General features: G+C 38.6%; 1 pseudogene; it reads left to right on the top strand.

Moving 5' to 3' along the window:
* LOC121315470 overlaps window positions 1-16,396 on the top strand; it is a 175,481-nt pseudogene extending 159,085 nt beyond the window's left edge.
* Window positions 16,397-18,136: the final 1,740 nt, after the last annotated feature.

Raw genomic sequence — 18,136 nt, 5'->3', positions numbered from 1 at the left:
TATTTATTTATTTATTTATTTATTTATGGTTTCTGTGGCAAGCTGGCCTGAGCGGTGACGTCAATCCCAGAAGAAACACACAGCACTGCAAGTGAAATTAAAGGAATGCACTGATGTGCCAGTTTATTATAAATTAACAAATAAAACAATTTGAACAAAACAAATAGAATAACAAAACAAACCAATATAAAAAACAAAACAGCGCGGTGGCCAAAACAGACAGTAGACAAAACAGACCGGTGGACAAACCCCAAAACAAGTATTGTGCTAGTCCTCCCAGACCAGTAGCATTTGTTTATATTGTTTTTATTATTCTTTCTCCTCCTCTCTCCTATTCTCTCCACACTGAGCACCCAACCCCGTGTGCGTGAAACATTCCTTCTTTTATACAGCTGTGTCGAGACTTGATTGCTAATCAATCATTAACTTGAAGCTTGGCACAGATTGCACGTGGACTAATTGTGCACGTCTCATGGCTAAATGCAATTATACATTTTACATCACTTGTGCTACATAACCCACACTCTATGCACCACTATAATAATACATTTAACAGACAACATAAAACACAAAACATGAAATACACACAGGGGCGGGACACCCTGCCACAGTTTCATATTTGCTTATTATGCATACAGGAAATTGATGTTGCACCTCAGTCCCTAAACCTCATCCTATATTCCCTTTTTACTTTGGCTGTATTTATAAATTTATTAGTATAGGTGGGGGATGGGGAGAATATAAACACAAAGGCATAAATTTAACACAATGCCTATGCGGGACATTGATTTACAATGCTACTGTTATCAGTCCACTATAAAAATAGGAATCCTGAAGTAGCTACTATCAGAGAATTCTGATTAGTCAGGATCGAATTGCTTTTATGTGGCTACATATAAGGTAAGAGAAGTCATCTAAGAGGCTATAAAACAATTTGTGTCACTGATTTAATTATATACAAACACTGGGTACCTGTAACAAAGTGCCCGCCCCTGTGTATATTATCTGTTATGTGTTGCGTGTTGGTGTGTTTAAATGTTGGTGTATAGTCATTGGTACACGGGATATAAACGGGTCTGTGTAACACGAGTGTTTAAAATGTATATGTGTATTTAGGCACGAGGATTGCACAGCACTTCACGTGCAAGTAAAATGTAGTAATATGTGAGCACGGGGAATTGCACTTTATTAATTCACGTGCTGGGATTCAAGTGAATAATTAATTGGTAATTGAATCCCAGCACAATAGTATATATAGATGCACGTTGGCACATACTGGGGTTGGGTGTTCGGTGAGCGGAGAACGGGATTGGAGACGGAGGAAATTAGTAGTAGTCTGTTTTCGTTTGTCTATTTATTTTGGCGTAGAGTGCCGTGTCCTGTGTTTTTCGTGTTTGTGTAAACCTTTTATTTTGTAATAAACCGGCGCCAACAGGCGTCTTCATCACTTCATTTCATCCGTCCTGTGTTTTGTGTATTTCATTACCTTTCCTGGTTCTGACGCCGCCCACTTCGGCCGTCTCTGTGACAGTACCTCATGTAAAAAGATCATTTGAAAGATTTAGTTTTGTGATCTGTAGATAAAAGTGATATTTAAACTTGACATGTCAGGAGTCCTTAGATGTGGCTCTGTCTTCAATTAAATAGGAACATTTGATATTCCCCAAAAGGAAGGCTGAATATCTGATAAGGAAGATGTATCTTGCTTTATAATGCTAATATTTTTAAAAATGGTTCAGCAGAACTGATAAATATTGGTATGGCTTTCGGATCAAATGGCAGTTGTAGATAGCAGTTAGAAAATACACGGATAGGGTTACAATTTGTGTGTGTGTGTGTGTCTCTCTCTCTCTCTCTCTCTCTCTCTCTCTCTCTCTCTCTCTCTATATATATATATATATATATATATATATATATATATATATATATATATATATGTACACACACATATACATTGCTTATTTCAAAATGTTCACTTTTTGTTGCCTTATAGCCTGGAATTAAATATGCATTATATATATATATATATATATATATATATATATATATATATATATATATATATATATATATATATATATATATATTGTCTACACATCCTACCCCACAACTTCACACACCAAGTTAAGTGACCCCGCTTGTGTTAAATTGTAGTGATTTACATGATTTCAGGATAAATTCAGCAGTTTCTGTAGGTTCCATCTGCTGGGTAGTGCATTTCAAAGCATAGACTCAACCATGAGCACCAAGGTGCTTTCAAAGGAACGCCGGGAAGTTGTTGAAAGGCAAAGATCAGGGGATGGGTTTAAAAAATATCAAAGGTCTTGACTATCCCTTGGAGCATGGTCAAGACGATTATTAAGAAGTGGAAGATGTATGGCACCACCAAGACCCTGCCTAGATAAGGCCGTTCCTCCAAACTGGATGTCCGAGCAAGAAGGAGACTGATCAGAGAGGCTACCAAGAGGCCAATGGCAACTTTGCAAGAGCTACAAGCTTTTATGGCCAAGACTGCTCAAAGTGTCCACGTGACAACAACATCCCAAGCACTCCACAAATCTGGCCTGTATGGTAGGGTGGCAAGAAGGAAGGCATTATTTAAGAAAGCCCACCTTAAATCCCTTTTGAAGTATGCAAAATAAACCACTCAGGAGATTCTGTAGCCATGTGGCAAAAAGTTTTCTAGTCTGACTAAACTAAAATTGAACTTTTTGGCCTAAATTCAAAGTGTTGTGCTTGGTGCAAACCCAACACAGCACATCACCCAAAGATCACCATTCCTACTGTGAAGCATGGTGGTAGCAGCATCATGTTATGGGGATGTTTCTTATCCAGAGGGACTGGGGCACTTGTCAGGATAGAAGGGAAAATTAATGGAGCAAAGTACAGAGAAGTCCTTGAGGAAAACCTGCTGCCCTCTGCAAGAAAGCCGAAACTGGGATGGAAGTTCACCTTTCAACATGACAACGACCCAAAGCACACAGGCAAAGCTACACTGGAGTGGCTAAGGAACAAAAAGGTAAATGTATTTGAGTGGCCCAGTCAGAGCCCCGACCCAAATCCAATCGAAAATTTGTGGCATGACTTGAAGATTGCTCTCCATCAATGCTCCCAAGGAACTTGAGAGAGCTTGAACAGTTTTGTAAAGAAGAATGGTCAAATATTCCCAAATCTAGGTGTACAAAGTTGGTAGAGACCTATCCTAACAGACTCATAGCTGCAATTGCTGCCAAAGGTGCTTCCACCAAGTATTAACTCAGGGGGGTAGAGACTTATCCAATTATGATCTTTCAGTTTTGTGTTTTTAATATATCATTTTTTTCTCAATAAACACTTTTTTCCCCATAACTGTGTGGAGTATGTGTGTAGATAAGTGGAAAAAAAATCCTCATTTAAATGCATGAAACTCTGAGGCACTGTGTGACAAAGTGCCTGTCCCTGTGTATATTATTTGTTATATGTTGCGTGTGGTGTGTTAAATGTTGGTGTATAGCATTGGTACATGGGATATAAACGGGTCTGTGTTTCACGTGTGTTTAGAAATGTATAATTGTATTTAGGCACGGGATTGTACATCACTTTACATGCATTTAAAGTAGTTAATATGTGAGCACGAAGTTGCACATAATTAATTCATGTGCTGGGATTCAAGTGAATAATTAATTAGTAATTGAATCCCAGCACAACAGTGTCTATAGATGCATGTTTTACTCACTCAGGGTTGGGTGTTCGGTGAGTGGAGAACGGGAGAGAGAGGAGGAGAAATTTAATAAAAATTGCTATTGCGTGCTGGTGGGACCAGCATGATACTTGTATATTTAAAACTCACTGTGTTTGTCAGTGTGTCTGTCCATGCACCATGTTGTTAAGTATAGTCCATATTTTGTTTATCTATTTATTTTGGTGAATGTGCCATTTCCTGCCTTTTGTCTGTTGAAAACCCTTTTATTTACAAGCGTCTCATCATTTCACTTCATCCGTCCTGTCTGTGTGTATTCCTTTCCTGGTTCTGACGCTGCCCACTTCGGCCGTCTATGTGACACACTGACACAACAAAATGTGAAAAAGTTCAAGGGGGTGTAGACTTTCTATAGGCACTGTGTGTGTGTGTGTGTGTGTGTGTGTGTGTATTACAGGCATATTGTGTAATCAGTCATTTCATGAAATGCCTGAAAATAGTTAGGCATTACATGAAATACCTAATCCCTGGTCATTTCGTATTGCAGCATTTATTTGTATCCAGTATGGTGTTTAAAGTTGTTCCCACATCTTCCATATCCCAAATTTAATAAAAAATTTTTTTTTAAAAATGGTGCTATGCATCAATGAATTCTATTTCCTAAAATTTAAAAATAAATAAATCACAAAAGTGCTTTGTAACTTTTTGAGAAAGGTTTTCTCACCAGTTCAAGTGAATTTAAGTCTGAGATATAACTAGTGTTACAATAATGCTTAAAATAACTTACTAAAATATTTGGATTATTATGATGTTCTTTTGTTGAACTTCACTGCAGTGGCTCTAGTGACTTAATGTGCTGTTCATTGGTTTTAAGACCAGTTAATGCTGTACATACATTTTCATGTAAGACCAGCTTTGAATTGATAACAGAATTGGCAGAAGGTGTTGCCCATCCAGTAACACTCCAAAGCACCTTTGACCATTGTTCCATAGTCCAACATATGGATGATGTATGTGTGTGTGTGTCTATAATAAGGATAAATATAGAATATATATAATATATATATATATATTATAGATATATATATAATATATATATATCTCTTAGTATTTATAATATTATTAAATATTATTTTATAAACCATAGTAGTCATTAGGCAGATCATAGGCATTGCTCTTTGTTTCATTTTATTGTGCTGGCTTGTTGGCATATTATAAAACACTTTCTTTGACAAATCTTGAAATGTTTTATATCAATCAGTAGGTATGAGCATTCAGTGTTTTAATATAATTTAAATGTTAAAAACTGTATGTGTGTATATATGTGTGTGTGTGTGTGTGTGTGTGTGTGTGTGTGTGTGTGTGTATTATTATATATGACTGTATTATTTATTTGTCAGGTTGAACTGAATTGATAAGTTTCGGTCCCTGTGTAGGACACCCAAAACACTAATGTTAACCTATGAGTTTGGTTCTGGGGGGGTGGAGCTAGGCCCCCCTGCATCCTATTTTCTTCTTTCATCAATTAAATCTAGCTTATTTAACCATCAGTCACCCCTATCTAGCCATCCTGTGTTTTTTTGTTTTTCGGTGTAAACCTAAGCAGATTTCAAGGCTCTCAAATTCTATCAAGCATAATGGAGAACTTACAGCACCTGTCTTCCGATTTAGAGGATTCTCAGGACGTATAGTCTATACCAGACCATTCTCCTCCAGCTTCAATCCAGGGTCCCTCCAACCCCTGATTTTTCTCTCCCTCCAGCATCTCAGTTAGATCTGATCAGGCTGCCATTCAACCCAAGGTCCTAATCTTCGCCGATCCAAGCATTTTCGGCCTCAGGATGCTCCTCCAGGGTGACTGTTTTCAAAGTATTGGGCCATGAACTAACTAATAAAAACCCTTCTTAAGCCTTAGCGGTCCATTTATTCAGCGCTTGTCAGGCACGTGATGTCCAATTTATTTTCACACACGCTGTTTAAATTTTTAAACACGTTTAAAAGGCACTGCATATCAAAAGGACACTCAGTACCGCATCTCCAGCCAAGCCCCACCCCCCTTGATCACTGTATTTTTCACGTACCTCTTCATAGTTGTGCATACAGATAAATCCTCTCCTGATCACTTGTTTTTATCACCAGATCCTCAATAATGCGATCCAAGTCATTATTTTATTACTATAACATCTCCAAAAAGCTCTGCAAATGTCTGTGATATTCTTTGAGCGCTGGATGCGGAAGCAGCTATCTTCTTTGTTTATGTCCGTGTTATCTCTGTGTTGCAGGGGCTATGTGTATTGCTCAGATCCGCCCCTTTTTTTTCAGCTCCTATCGGTCTCATTCATCTATTGAGAAAAAACAACTAGAGATCTGTGCTTGACGTCGTCTTGATGATGTCGGACAGGGTCCAGCATTGGACTGGAAAGCGAAAATTGTAATGTCAAACCTGGTCTGACATAGGACCGAAAGAGGTTAAAAATGGCAGTGCCATTCCAACAGGGAGTAATCAAGAATCTCTTTTTTTCTCTATTGCAGTTCCTTTTCAGCAGAACCAGTTTTTCCACCTAAAAATAGCTCTTCAGCAGCACCCAGCTGTTCAGCCTCTCCGACCAGACAATAGGCAGCCTGTGCCAGAGCCAGTCATCTCCACAGCCAGCACTTCTAATCAGCAGCCAGCTGCACCAGCCAGTGAAATTCAGAGCAAGTCGTCCCCACAGCCAGCATTTCTAAACAGCAGCCAGCCGCGCCAGCTAGTGAAATTCAGCAACAGCACACCGATATTTAAGAAAATTAAATCATTTATGCATCCTTTCGCCGACACATTATCTTCGGTCAGTACCAGACTGAACGATTTGGATAAAGAGAAACAAACTTCAGCATTCTCATTAATTCTTGGAGCAAACACTGTTGTGGCTGCTATAGTTTCTTCCGGTTCTGCTGTAACCTCGGCTATTTCATCAGACCCTCCAATTTATAACCTTGCTACTACATCTGCATTCGGCTCCTCCTCTCCAACTTCAGCTCACCGTCACTCAATATCTCCGCAAATCAGGCTCAACATAATCGAAGGGAAGGGTGTAAATCCCTTCTCGTTATTGATGGCAACATCAGAGTTTCTGGATCACAGAGTTGTGGATTGTAGAGATTTATCAGTTACTTTAAAATCCAGAGACCCCAGACTACAAAAAAATTTAACATTGGGGGAATTCGGCCTTGCCTTCTCTATATTCAGAGATGTGCCATGTTCTGTATATACTAACCGAAGAGCTGAACTAGACTCCTATGAATATTACATAGTGTAATTATCAGTCAGATATGGAGAGACCATGTTTTTTGATTATCACAGAGCTTTTTCAGCAAAAGCAGCAGCTATTCTATCATCCAATAACCACATAATTAACTGGGCACAATCTGATTCAGATTTATTTAATAGGATTTTTGGCAGACCCAGAGCCAATGCATGTGGGGATTGCACTTCTACAGCGCACTCAACATCCCTCTGCCCAAAGGCAGCAATAGCGTCAACGTCCAAATCAACACCTGGTACCTCTGTAACTCACTACTCAAACAGAGCTTCCTTCCTTCCCTAATCCTACGCTTGCTTCAGTTCCTACAGCTCTTTTCAAAATATGCCCAATAGTTGTTGCTGCCCAGCTATGGGGTCATCTCTGGTTTAAGAAATCATTATTCTACTGTAATAACATGGCTACAATGCACATTATAAATAAAGAACGTTCCAGTTCCCCTCTTATCATGCAATTACTGCGGCGGCTAGTATGGATTTCAGTTTCCAACAATTTCCAAATTTAAAAGCTCGCCACCTACCAGGCTTTTATAATAATGCAGCTGATGCTCTTTCTGGTTTTACAGATTTCCAAATTCCAGTCTGGTCCCTACAGCTCTGCCATTTCCAGCAGCAACTCCACAGTTAATCAGCTGATTTTCAACTGAATCCAACTATCAATAAGCTACTTAATTTAGCTCAAGATTACATGGCTTCAGCACTTGCCCCTTCTACCAGCTCCTCATACTCTACAGGTTGGGCTTGTTATGTAACTTTCTGCTCCCAAAGCAGGATTAATCCTACTCCATTTAACCAGGACATGGATCATGGCTTTCATAGTTCATGCAAAGGACTCTGTACATCTGGCACCAGCTACAATCAAATCCTATTTGTCAGGAATTCACACCAATTTTGCTCGATGTCCTTTGCTTATCCACCTATACTATCAATCCCAGCTGTCCGTCTCCTGCAAGGAATTTCCAAGTGCTCAACGGCTCCATCTCCTGCTCACCTGCCTATATCTATAGGAATTCTCGGCAACTTCATTTTAATTCTCTGCCAATGCTGCTTCTCTCCATTGGATGATTTAACTATGAAAACCATATGCCTATCCGCATTTTGGGTTTTTTTGAGATGCTCCGAATATACAGTTCCTTCTATTTCCAGCTTTCCTACTCAAGGTATCAGCTACAGTGACCTCAAGCTCATTCCAGATTCCCATTTCATCCTATTCCTTTGAAATGTGTTGATTTCAAAAACAGATCAGCTGCAGCATGGACAATGTATTCAGCTTTCAAAAAACAATTCTCCTCTATGCCTCTACACTTCTATGCTGCAGTACATCGCAGAACGCAAGATCATTTCATCCTCCTGAACATTTATTCATCAATTCAAGCCAGTCCATTGTATCAAGGCATTGGTTTTCTTTACATCTCTCCACTGTAGTGTCCAGAGTAGGTCATACCTCACAATTCTGTTTATTCAGAATAGGTGCAGCCACATCAACTCCAAAAGCAAGTATCAACTAACATGTAATAAAAAATATGGGGCGCTGGACCTCATCAGCAGTCAAAGCTTATATTCGTTCATCATCTGAAATATCTTCTGCCTATCAGTCCATCGCTAGTATGTCTGGAGTGGGGATGACTTCCTCCTAAAAAGAACTTTTCTTTCCACTGTGTGGAGGGTCTTCACATAGTCAGTAGGGTACAGTTTACTAACCCCTATGTCATGTTAAGTGTTTTCTTTCCTTTTTGTGTTAAATGTTTTCTCGCTTTTTCTCCTTTTCTTTATGCATTGGCTGTTCCCCTCTCTTCTCATAGATGTCTTCAGCGGAGATCTGGGGGTCCATTCTTTGGTGGGTTAGTGATTCCACTTTCTCCAACCCTTTGTTAAGCTTTGTTTTATTTTTATGACACCCCACTTGTTTGTCGGGTCTCCTCAGAGACTGTGACCCCTCTCCTGTTTGTCGGGTCTCGTCAGAGACGGTGACCCCTTTCCTGTTTGTCGGGTCTCCTCAAAGACGGTGACCCCTCTCCTGTTTGTTGGGTCTCCTCAGAGACGGTGACCCCTCTCTTGTTTGTCGGGTCTCCTCAAAGACGGTGACCCCTCTCCTGTTTGTCGGGTCTCCTCAAAGACGGTGACCCCTCTCCTGTTTGTCGGGTCTCGTCAGAGACGGTGACCCCTTTCCTGTTTGTCGGGTCTCCTCAAAGACGATGACCCCTCTTCTGTTTGTTGGGTCTCCTGAGCGACGGAACCCCCCTTCTGTTATGTTGGGCTTTTGAAGAGGCGGAACACCTAGCTCTATATGTATATATATTCTAATAATTACTAACTCCATATTTTTCTTAATGGGTCACGAACCTCTTATGTTGGGTTACCTCAGAGATGGTGCACCTCTTTCTATGTCGGGTCACCTCAAAGACTGTGGCCCACCTCCTGTTTGTCAAGTCTCCTAAGCGACGGAACCCTCCTACTGCATATCTTGGGCCATCGAAGAGCAGGAACCTCTCTTTATGTTACTATTACTAATCAATATTTTACTTTCTGGTTCGCAAGCCTCTTCGTATGTCGGGTTACCTCAGAGACAGTAACCCCCCTACTATGTATTGAATCTCCTCAGTGTCGCAATCCCCCTTCTATATGTTGGGCCTTGAAAAGGCAGAGCCCCTCTCTGTACATGTTTATATGTTACTAACTCCATATCTTTAAACACTACATCATGTGGCCTTGTTCCATCCCTTGAAATATTTATTATAGGAAACTGATAAGAAAATATACAGCATAATTTGAAATGCAAGATGGGTAATAAACTGATGCCACTGTGAGTTTAGCAGTTGGTTCAAACAATTTAACAGCAAATGCTGGAGTTTTTCTATATAATTCTGTGTAAATAAGTATAAAACTATAAAGAAGGGGCTACACTATTAATCCAGAAATAGGACAACTGTTTATTTTTTTTTGTTGTTTTGTTTTTTTTTTTTGGATAATAATAATAATAATAATAATAATAATAATAATAATAATAATAATATAATATAAATATAATAATAATAATAATAATAATAATACAATGATGACAATGATAATATAATATAAATTTCACTTATATAGTGCTCTTCGTGCAAGTATTACAAAATAAATATAAAAAAGCCTGTTTTTAATATATAATCCCACTACAAACACACCCAAACAAATATGTTTTTTTGGTGTCAATATTTTTTTTTTTTGGTGTCAATATTTAATTGTGCTAGCATTCCTGATTGAATCGGGAGCAAGTTCCAAAGACAAGGGGCATTATAACTGGCTCCGACAGGATTCAGACGAATTCAGAAGATTAGCATTTTCCGATCTCAGGGAACGACCTAGGACATATGGGTTCAGCAGATCTTGAAGATAAGAAGATCCAAGCTCATTTAAGGGCTTACAGATAATAATAATAATAATAATAATAATAATAATAATAATAATAATAATAATAATAGCATTAGTAATACAACAAACGAATGAGAGGGATGCAGTAATTAAACGAATGAAATGGATGCAGATTAACTAAGATTATTATTAGGCAGTGAACTCCACCTAAAGGTTTTGACATCCAGCAGATTGAATCCATGTAATAAAGTTATAGACATTCCTTTTGTTTGGGTTATCATTCCAATTGGTTTAGTTGTTTTAGGCTTTAGTATAAAATAATTATATAGCAATTAACTTTACTGATCTTCATTAGTCCAGTTTACTGTTTAACTGAGTGATAGGCATAGTTGAAAGCAACTCGGAAGTTGTTTATGTGCTATCAAAGTGGAAATTAAGTGGTCTGCCTTGTGGCTTTTGTGGTCCTGTTTTTAGATAATAGTATAGGTACACACAAACGCATTGAATCACCATTCCCTTTTACTTAATGCTTCTGTAGCACTGCAACACAAAAGAAGGTCTGTACTTTGGGGACGGACTCTCCCTCTCCATTGCAAATAACACAATGACTGTATCAGCAGTGTTTGTCTAAATCACTGATAGCCAGTTTATCAAATTATTAGTTTATCAAATTTGATTACAGTACTTTATTTGTACTCCAAGCACCGTCAGAGGATTTATGACTGAACATTTCTGCCTTTTTTTTTATATAAAGTAAACAATTGGCCTCTAAACTTGTGTAAACAGTTTAATGGGCAGAGTCAAATTTCTCTGCCGCCAGTGCTAATGATCCTGTCAAATACTCCGTAATCCAGACAAACAGTAAAGGTATTGCATTCAGTTCTGGCCCACTTGATAAGTGATGTCCTGAGGCTTGTAAAATATTAACAGGTAGAAAGAGACTTTAAGACATGATGAGGGTCTTCAGTCTTGTTTTTTTAAAGTGTAAGTTATCATCCACACATGGTTATAGGCTGCAGTGTTTGCTTTGCGCTTTGTGTGCGTACAGCTCTTTTTGTACAGGGCTCTATTATATAAGGCTTTATATGTTTCTGAATCTTGAACTGTTTGTATTTAAGGGATTCAGAAACGATACGTTCTGCTAATCAACAAAGACACAGTATGTACACAAATAGAGAAGAATGGTCACCATTCCTATAATTAAAAATTATATAAAAATGACTTTGAAACTTGAAACATTTTTGTTCTTAATAATATCAGGTAAAGAAATAATAAACATATACTGTGTATTAATAATTACTTAGAATTGCCTATGAATGGCTTAAACCCATACTACTTAGTACAAATTACTACACACTGTAGTGTGGGGCAGCCAAGCTATTAAACTGGCGCAAAGCATGCTGGGCTAGCCGGTATTCAAATTTCTGCAAATAAGGGTATAGAGCATGATGGTTACTTTAGGGGAATTTGGATCCTGGGGGGGGGGGGGGGGAGATGCCAGCCAGGTGGGCTGCCTTGGAAGAAGCCACGAGAACGGCAGCCGAGCGGGCCACCTCAAGACAGACAGCGAAGACAGTAGCCGGGCATCTGGCCTCGGGAAAGAATTGAAGGGGACGGCAGCAGGCGGTTCCAGGATGACTGAATCTGCTGGAATCCAGACCCTACCAGGTGGGATGGCAGACTGGAGGACCTCCTTGGTGGCCTCGAGGACTAGGGTTGACCATCACCGGAGTGCCCAGCATCACAGGTGGAGTGTCCAGTGCCCAAGAAGGGGGAGCCCAAGCGTCCAGCGCCGCCTTTGCTGGAGTGCCCTGCACCGCGGCCAGCATTGCCACTGCCAGAGTGCCAGGCGCTGCTGCCAGCATCACCACTGCTGTAGTGCCCCATGCCGCCACCACCGGAGTGTCTGGCGCCACTGGGAGAAGCCCCGCTGTCTCCAGCACTGGGGGGGGGGGGGAGCCACTCCAGCCTCCATGATTAGAGGGAAATAACCTGTTGCCTCTGCCTCCACTGCCAGAGGGAGAGGAGCTAGAGCTGCCTTCACCACCAGAGGGAGAGGAGCAGGAGCTGCCTCCGTCTCCACCACCAGAGAGGTCCTTTGCTGCTGATCTCCAGGGGTTTGTTGTTGCCTCTGTTCCTGTGTGAGGACAAAGACAAAGAGGGGGAGGTGGCCGGTTGCAGCCAGCGGGTGGTTGGTTTAAGTAGTGTCCACAGTTCATTCGGGGTTGAATGGTTCTTGGGAGAGGGTAGTGTAGTGTGGAGCACAGAGCCGCCTGCCGGTTGAGCTGGGAGCAGCCCAGCTATTAAGCTGATGCAATGGTGGTTTACAAATGACAAATCAGTTGTATTTGCTTGGTTCCCAACATGTTTTCCTTTTCAGTTAACAGCCGCAGTACGATAGTACAAATGTGCTTCCAGTCGGCTTGAATGTTTGTTGTGATTTGATTGGTACTCAAATGTAATGGTGAGGGCAAAAGCAGTTTTGTTTTTCTTTTGAAATGTAGACATTAATTAATGTCTAACTGATTTATTACCTGAGTGGCTGCACAGCTCTACTCAGTTGTTTTAATACCTGTGAATTTGTCCATTGTTCACATAGCTGTTTAATTATGATTATTTTAATAACTTGTTTTTTGAACATGGTTAATTATTTTCTTACAATCAGTTTTACTTTTTTCAATTCATTGCATTATTCCACAGCTCTATGCACTCAGCCTCACTATATATTGCATGCGTAAATTACCCATCTGAAAACAATTCCTGTTTGCCACTTTTATTTTTGAAATAAAATGTTTTCTATTTATCTCTATGGAAAGTACTGAGACTTATTTTTATGACTAATGTACCAGATTATATCCCTTCAGTCACTGCGTGCATTACTGTATCACATTAAGTTTCCTATCTATGTATCTATTTTATAATGCATATATATTTATTCAAAATTTTGACAGGGCAACTTCTCGAAATCCAAAGAGTTAACGCAAATGGTTATACAATTTTTAAAAATTAAAACGTAATCGAAGTGGGTATTAAATTGGTATAGAATGTAGGAATCAATTCTATAATAGGTATAGATATGCAATGAGATTCTAAATCAAACTATTATATTTGTTAATGTAAGTGACTGCTTTTATATTAATATCAAAAGTATTGCTTACTGTTACTCTTAGTCTTTGTGTTGATATGACCAACTATTTTTAAGGGCAAGAGGAAAACTAATATCATTCCTAATTTATGCCATTTATTTATTACAGCTAAAATTGATCTCGAGACTCAGGAGAACCAACTGACTGAAACACATAAAAGGTAAGAAACTACTAATCCAGGGGGTGCTGTAATACAGACTGCTGGAAGTGAAACCCTGTTTACTATTTTACTGTGTGGAACAAGTCCTTGTCATCACATTTTACAGGTGTCCATGTCACTGAACCAGAACAGAGGATTCCATTTAAATTTTAGGGAGACTGAACTGTTGTATTTCTCTCTCCTTGTAACACAGGACAGGAAAGTGACACAGACACATTCAGTCTCCAGTGCTCTTTACTCGCTCACTATAACAAATTACATGTGTATAGGTTTATAATGCAAAATCTAAATTGAGAAAGTATAATTGCATATTTCTATGTAGTGGGGTATGTTGTGAATCTCTGACCAATTAATTTTGGTTATTTGAGAGCAGATGGCAAAGCAGGTGTATTTTATATAGATTGAGCTGTGGAGATGGAACAGGATTTGTTTAGAATCCTGTTGACTGTAAAATGCATTAAATTGGTGTATTTGGACAGGATTTCTACACATTCCTGCACTAAGACTTTGTATTTAAGGTACATGAAAATAATTCTTTACACAATCTAAATCATTGCGTTTGTAACACAACTGAATCAAAGTATTTGCTTTTTGGCAGTTGTTCAGATAATAATTTTAGCCACTGTATATATTTTCAAGTTTAACAAACTACATGTATAGAACTCAATGCCTTGCCATGAGCTAATATTTGCAAATACTTGTATTATTGTTTTGTTTGATATACATCATTCAGGTAAATACTCCATCCTTAAATATGTTTGGTTCAGTGCAGAAACCGTCACATGGCACATCAGTATGTATTACTTAAGTCACCAATACAACAACCTTAGTATCTAAACTAATTTCCAATGCTTTTAAATATAATTTTGGATGAGGAATGCGTCAGTTGGTCTCTTACTGTAGTCACAAATGCATTATAAACATTGTTACCGTAGATATATACAACTAAGCCCAAAAGATTTGCATTACCTACAATTTTAGTTTTGAGACAGAATTAAAAAAAACATATGAACATAATGTAGGTATTTTATTTAAAATCTTGTAATCGTGATATCGCAAGTGTCTACCAAAAGCCATAACAGTACTACAGTATTTCATGTTAGATTTCAAAATGTAAAATTTGTTAGTGTTTTGTTAAGTATATGGAAAAAGTGGTATGTAATTAAATATGTTAATGTAACATTATTCAGCCAGTTTCATTAGACTTTATGAAGCAAAATGTGTTCATTCTATAGGGTGATGAAAAATATATGGCAATAGCTTAGTGTTATATATAATTCAATGTACAAGTCAATTTTAGCAATAGCCAGCAAAGAAGCATGCAGAAACATAACAGTTTATAACCCTGAATAAAGATTAAGATGAAGAATGTACCTTGTGCTTTTTAATTAAAATGTGTATCTTTTGTGGAGATAACACACCTTGCTAATCAAAGGTATTGCTCTTAAATAATCTTTGAGCTAGTTTTAAAGCTTGTGACACATTGTTGGTCATTCATGGACAAAATAAAACAATTTCTACAGGCAGAGGACCTACCATATTGGTTATACAGAGAATAAAATAAGCAGAACCAGACACACACAGTCTCTGTTGAATAGGTCAAAATAAGTCCACTACATTGAAAAGGACTCAGACTAAAGTTTCCCTTACCAAAACTGAAAATGGACAAACCCATCTACCAAATTTTGTAACAGTAGACCATATTTCTACTGTGCTGTAATAAGAATGACTTATTTCATTTAGTAAGACAGCAAATGCATGTTATAATTGCACTCCTTGTTTTACTTCATATTACTTGTACTCTAACTTTTCATGAAGAGGCATTCTCAATTCTAGCACAGCTGAACGGGTCTCTGAACATACAGTATCAGATTTTTATTTGTTAATACTTAGTTAAAAAAAGGCAGGTTTCCAGGCTGTTCCTAAGCATCCTTGGATAAAGTGAAAGCACAGAGGTTATCTAGCTTGGGGAGGCAGACAGGGCAGGCTCCAGCTTATTAACACTGGCATGTGGAATTTATTCACCGAGCTCCATACAATGAGTTCATTGCATTGGAATATTGATCAACTTCAAAAGCTGGGGGGTGGGTGTAGACCTGTCTGTTGAAGCATGTTGTCTAAATAGAATAATTAATATTGATGCAATGTCACAGGTATAACATATACACTTTGTCAAGTTTATAAGTTTATCCGACAATCAGCTTGTAAACAGCAATGTTTTGCCTGATCGCGTCAGTTTTATTATCCCTTAAACGATGTTTCATTTACATAGAGGAACGGTCAAAATATCTACCTGTGGAACAGGAAAACTATATATTAAATGGTTATAAAGAAATCTGTTTTACCAGAGTAATTCCCCATTACAACTCATGTTGTTTGGCAGGGACATGCCTCCTCAATATGCTGTAAACTGAACTCCATTCAAACAGGATCCAAGTGGCATGCACCTTATATGTAATCACTCTTACTCCTGTTTCTTTTTGGAAATGTGTTAATCTGCAAATCTACTAGTTTTATTCCACTTGCCTGTCATGATAAAGTTACACTCATGGTTTCTAATTGCATAAATGTGCATACTTTTTTATATTTTCTTACTTTCAGCTTCTTGGAAATAACTGCTTACTTCTCAATGAAGACTAAAATGGGAAAAAAAGGAAGTGTCAAACAATACGTTCTTCACTGTGTGGCATGAATTCTGCACTGATTTTAAAGACTCATGGAAGAAAGAAAATAAACTCATCCTGCAAGAAAGGTAATACCTGATAAAGGATTACATTTTTATCATGATGCTACTATTGCATCTCGCTTTTAAATAACAACTGTAGTCAACTGTGTGCTGTTTTAGGAATCAATAATTCCACAGAATTAAAATATACTATTTGATTTGTTTAGCGTATGTTTTTTGAAGACCTGGTTTCAACTGACAAGCTCCCACAATATTATCGCAACAATGTGGAGTCTGAGTAGATCACTGTGACGGAAATATAATGAGTTCTGGTTGGAAATCTCCCTCCCAACCTGTGAGGGCACAAAATAGCGAAAGGGAAAGTCCTGAAACGGACTGGTCTGACAGTTCATTTCCAGGGTCGGGAAGTCGGTCAACCTGGATGAAGGCAAGACTCTGTTGCAGGAACGTGTTGACCTGGAGGGTAAACGAGGCAGCAGCTGCAAGCAATAAAAGCAGCTGCAATCGTTTGCCAAGGGGTCATGCGTAATAGCATAAAGGGGCCGGAGAATCAGTAATCTTTTCCTTCACTTTGGTTAAGAAACCTAACCTGGAAGGACCCGTGCAGTGCATGAAATAAATAATCATGAATGTTTGTTTTGTTTGTCTTGTCTGTAATTGTTACTTGTGTGTTTATAGATGGCTAACATGTTCCGGAGCTGTCGCTATAGGCCAGCAATAAACCTGGACAACACTTCACCACTGTAGCACATATTTATATTGTACTTCACCACAAGCACTGAGAGCACTCACTTTGGACCTGTGATCGTGTGTATGTGTGTGTGTGTGTCTAATAGTGTGTGTTAGTGCAGCGCTAATTGTTTGCGGGACTGCAACCCTTTTCACTACTGTGCAATACACATTGTTGTGTATTTCAAGCTCGTTATTATTTGCTGGCTGGTCATCAGACCAATGGATTATAAAACCATTAAAAACAAACCATTTCACCCGTACTTTGTTGTCTGTTTGTTTCTTGGGATTACTGCACCAGCACCGCACCTGCTGTACACCTGCTTAACTAATTACCACTTTGCCACAATCACCTAGTGAAAGCACTATCACTTAGAATGTTGAATCATGCGTGCGTGGTTTGAATCCACATCCTGCTAAGTTAACTGTTTTGAATGAGTTCCCATAGGGATTTCTGAATTGTTCTTCGCGCTCCCTTGGGGTAGGGAAGGAGAATTAGCTGGGCACCTCGTCTTGCTTTTTAGACCCCTACTAGTCAGATGCCCCGCGAATCCAGGCAGAGACTTCAAGTTTCAGTAGCTTTGAAACATTGTTTGCTTAGGTCCGATGGATAAAAACAGACAATTGGTTTGATTGATAGCAGGAGGTTTCCTATATAGCTTCTGATTTTGCAAGTGGTTTGCAGCTCTGGGGATTCATTCAAATTAAGCAATTTAAATAAAATGAAAAACGAATACAAAATACATTTTATATTGAGAATTGTTGGCTACAAAGCAGACTGCCTGGATGGAGAAAATATTTGTAGCCTTTTGAGTATTACTTTCACTAGCTTACATGAAAAACAAGGTGAGGAATGTGTAGCTTAGCACTCAATAAAATGTTCTAAATACTTCTCTGCCATAAAACCTCAAATGCTTTACTATGAAAACATTCTCCTTCAGTTTCATTCTTCTGTCATTGTTTAGACTTCAGTGATTGATTTATTTATTTTTTCAGCCCTATGACCACAAGCTATGAAACTTGCTTTTCCAAAACCATTCTTTTCCTATGGATCACTGTGTTTATTAAGCTCAATGTCCTT

Source organism: Polyodon spathula, chromosome 5 (assembly GCF_017654505.1).
Source record: "Polyodon spathula isolate WHYD16114869_AA chromosome 5, ASM1765450v1, whole genome shotgun sequence".
Taxonomy (NCBI): Eukaryota; Metazoa; Chordata; class Actinopteri; order Acipenseriformes; family Polyodontidae; genus Polyodon; species Polyodon spathula.
Note: the sequence above shows the minus strand (reverse complement) of the source record. Positions and strands in the feature narration are given on the sequence as shown.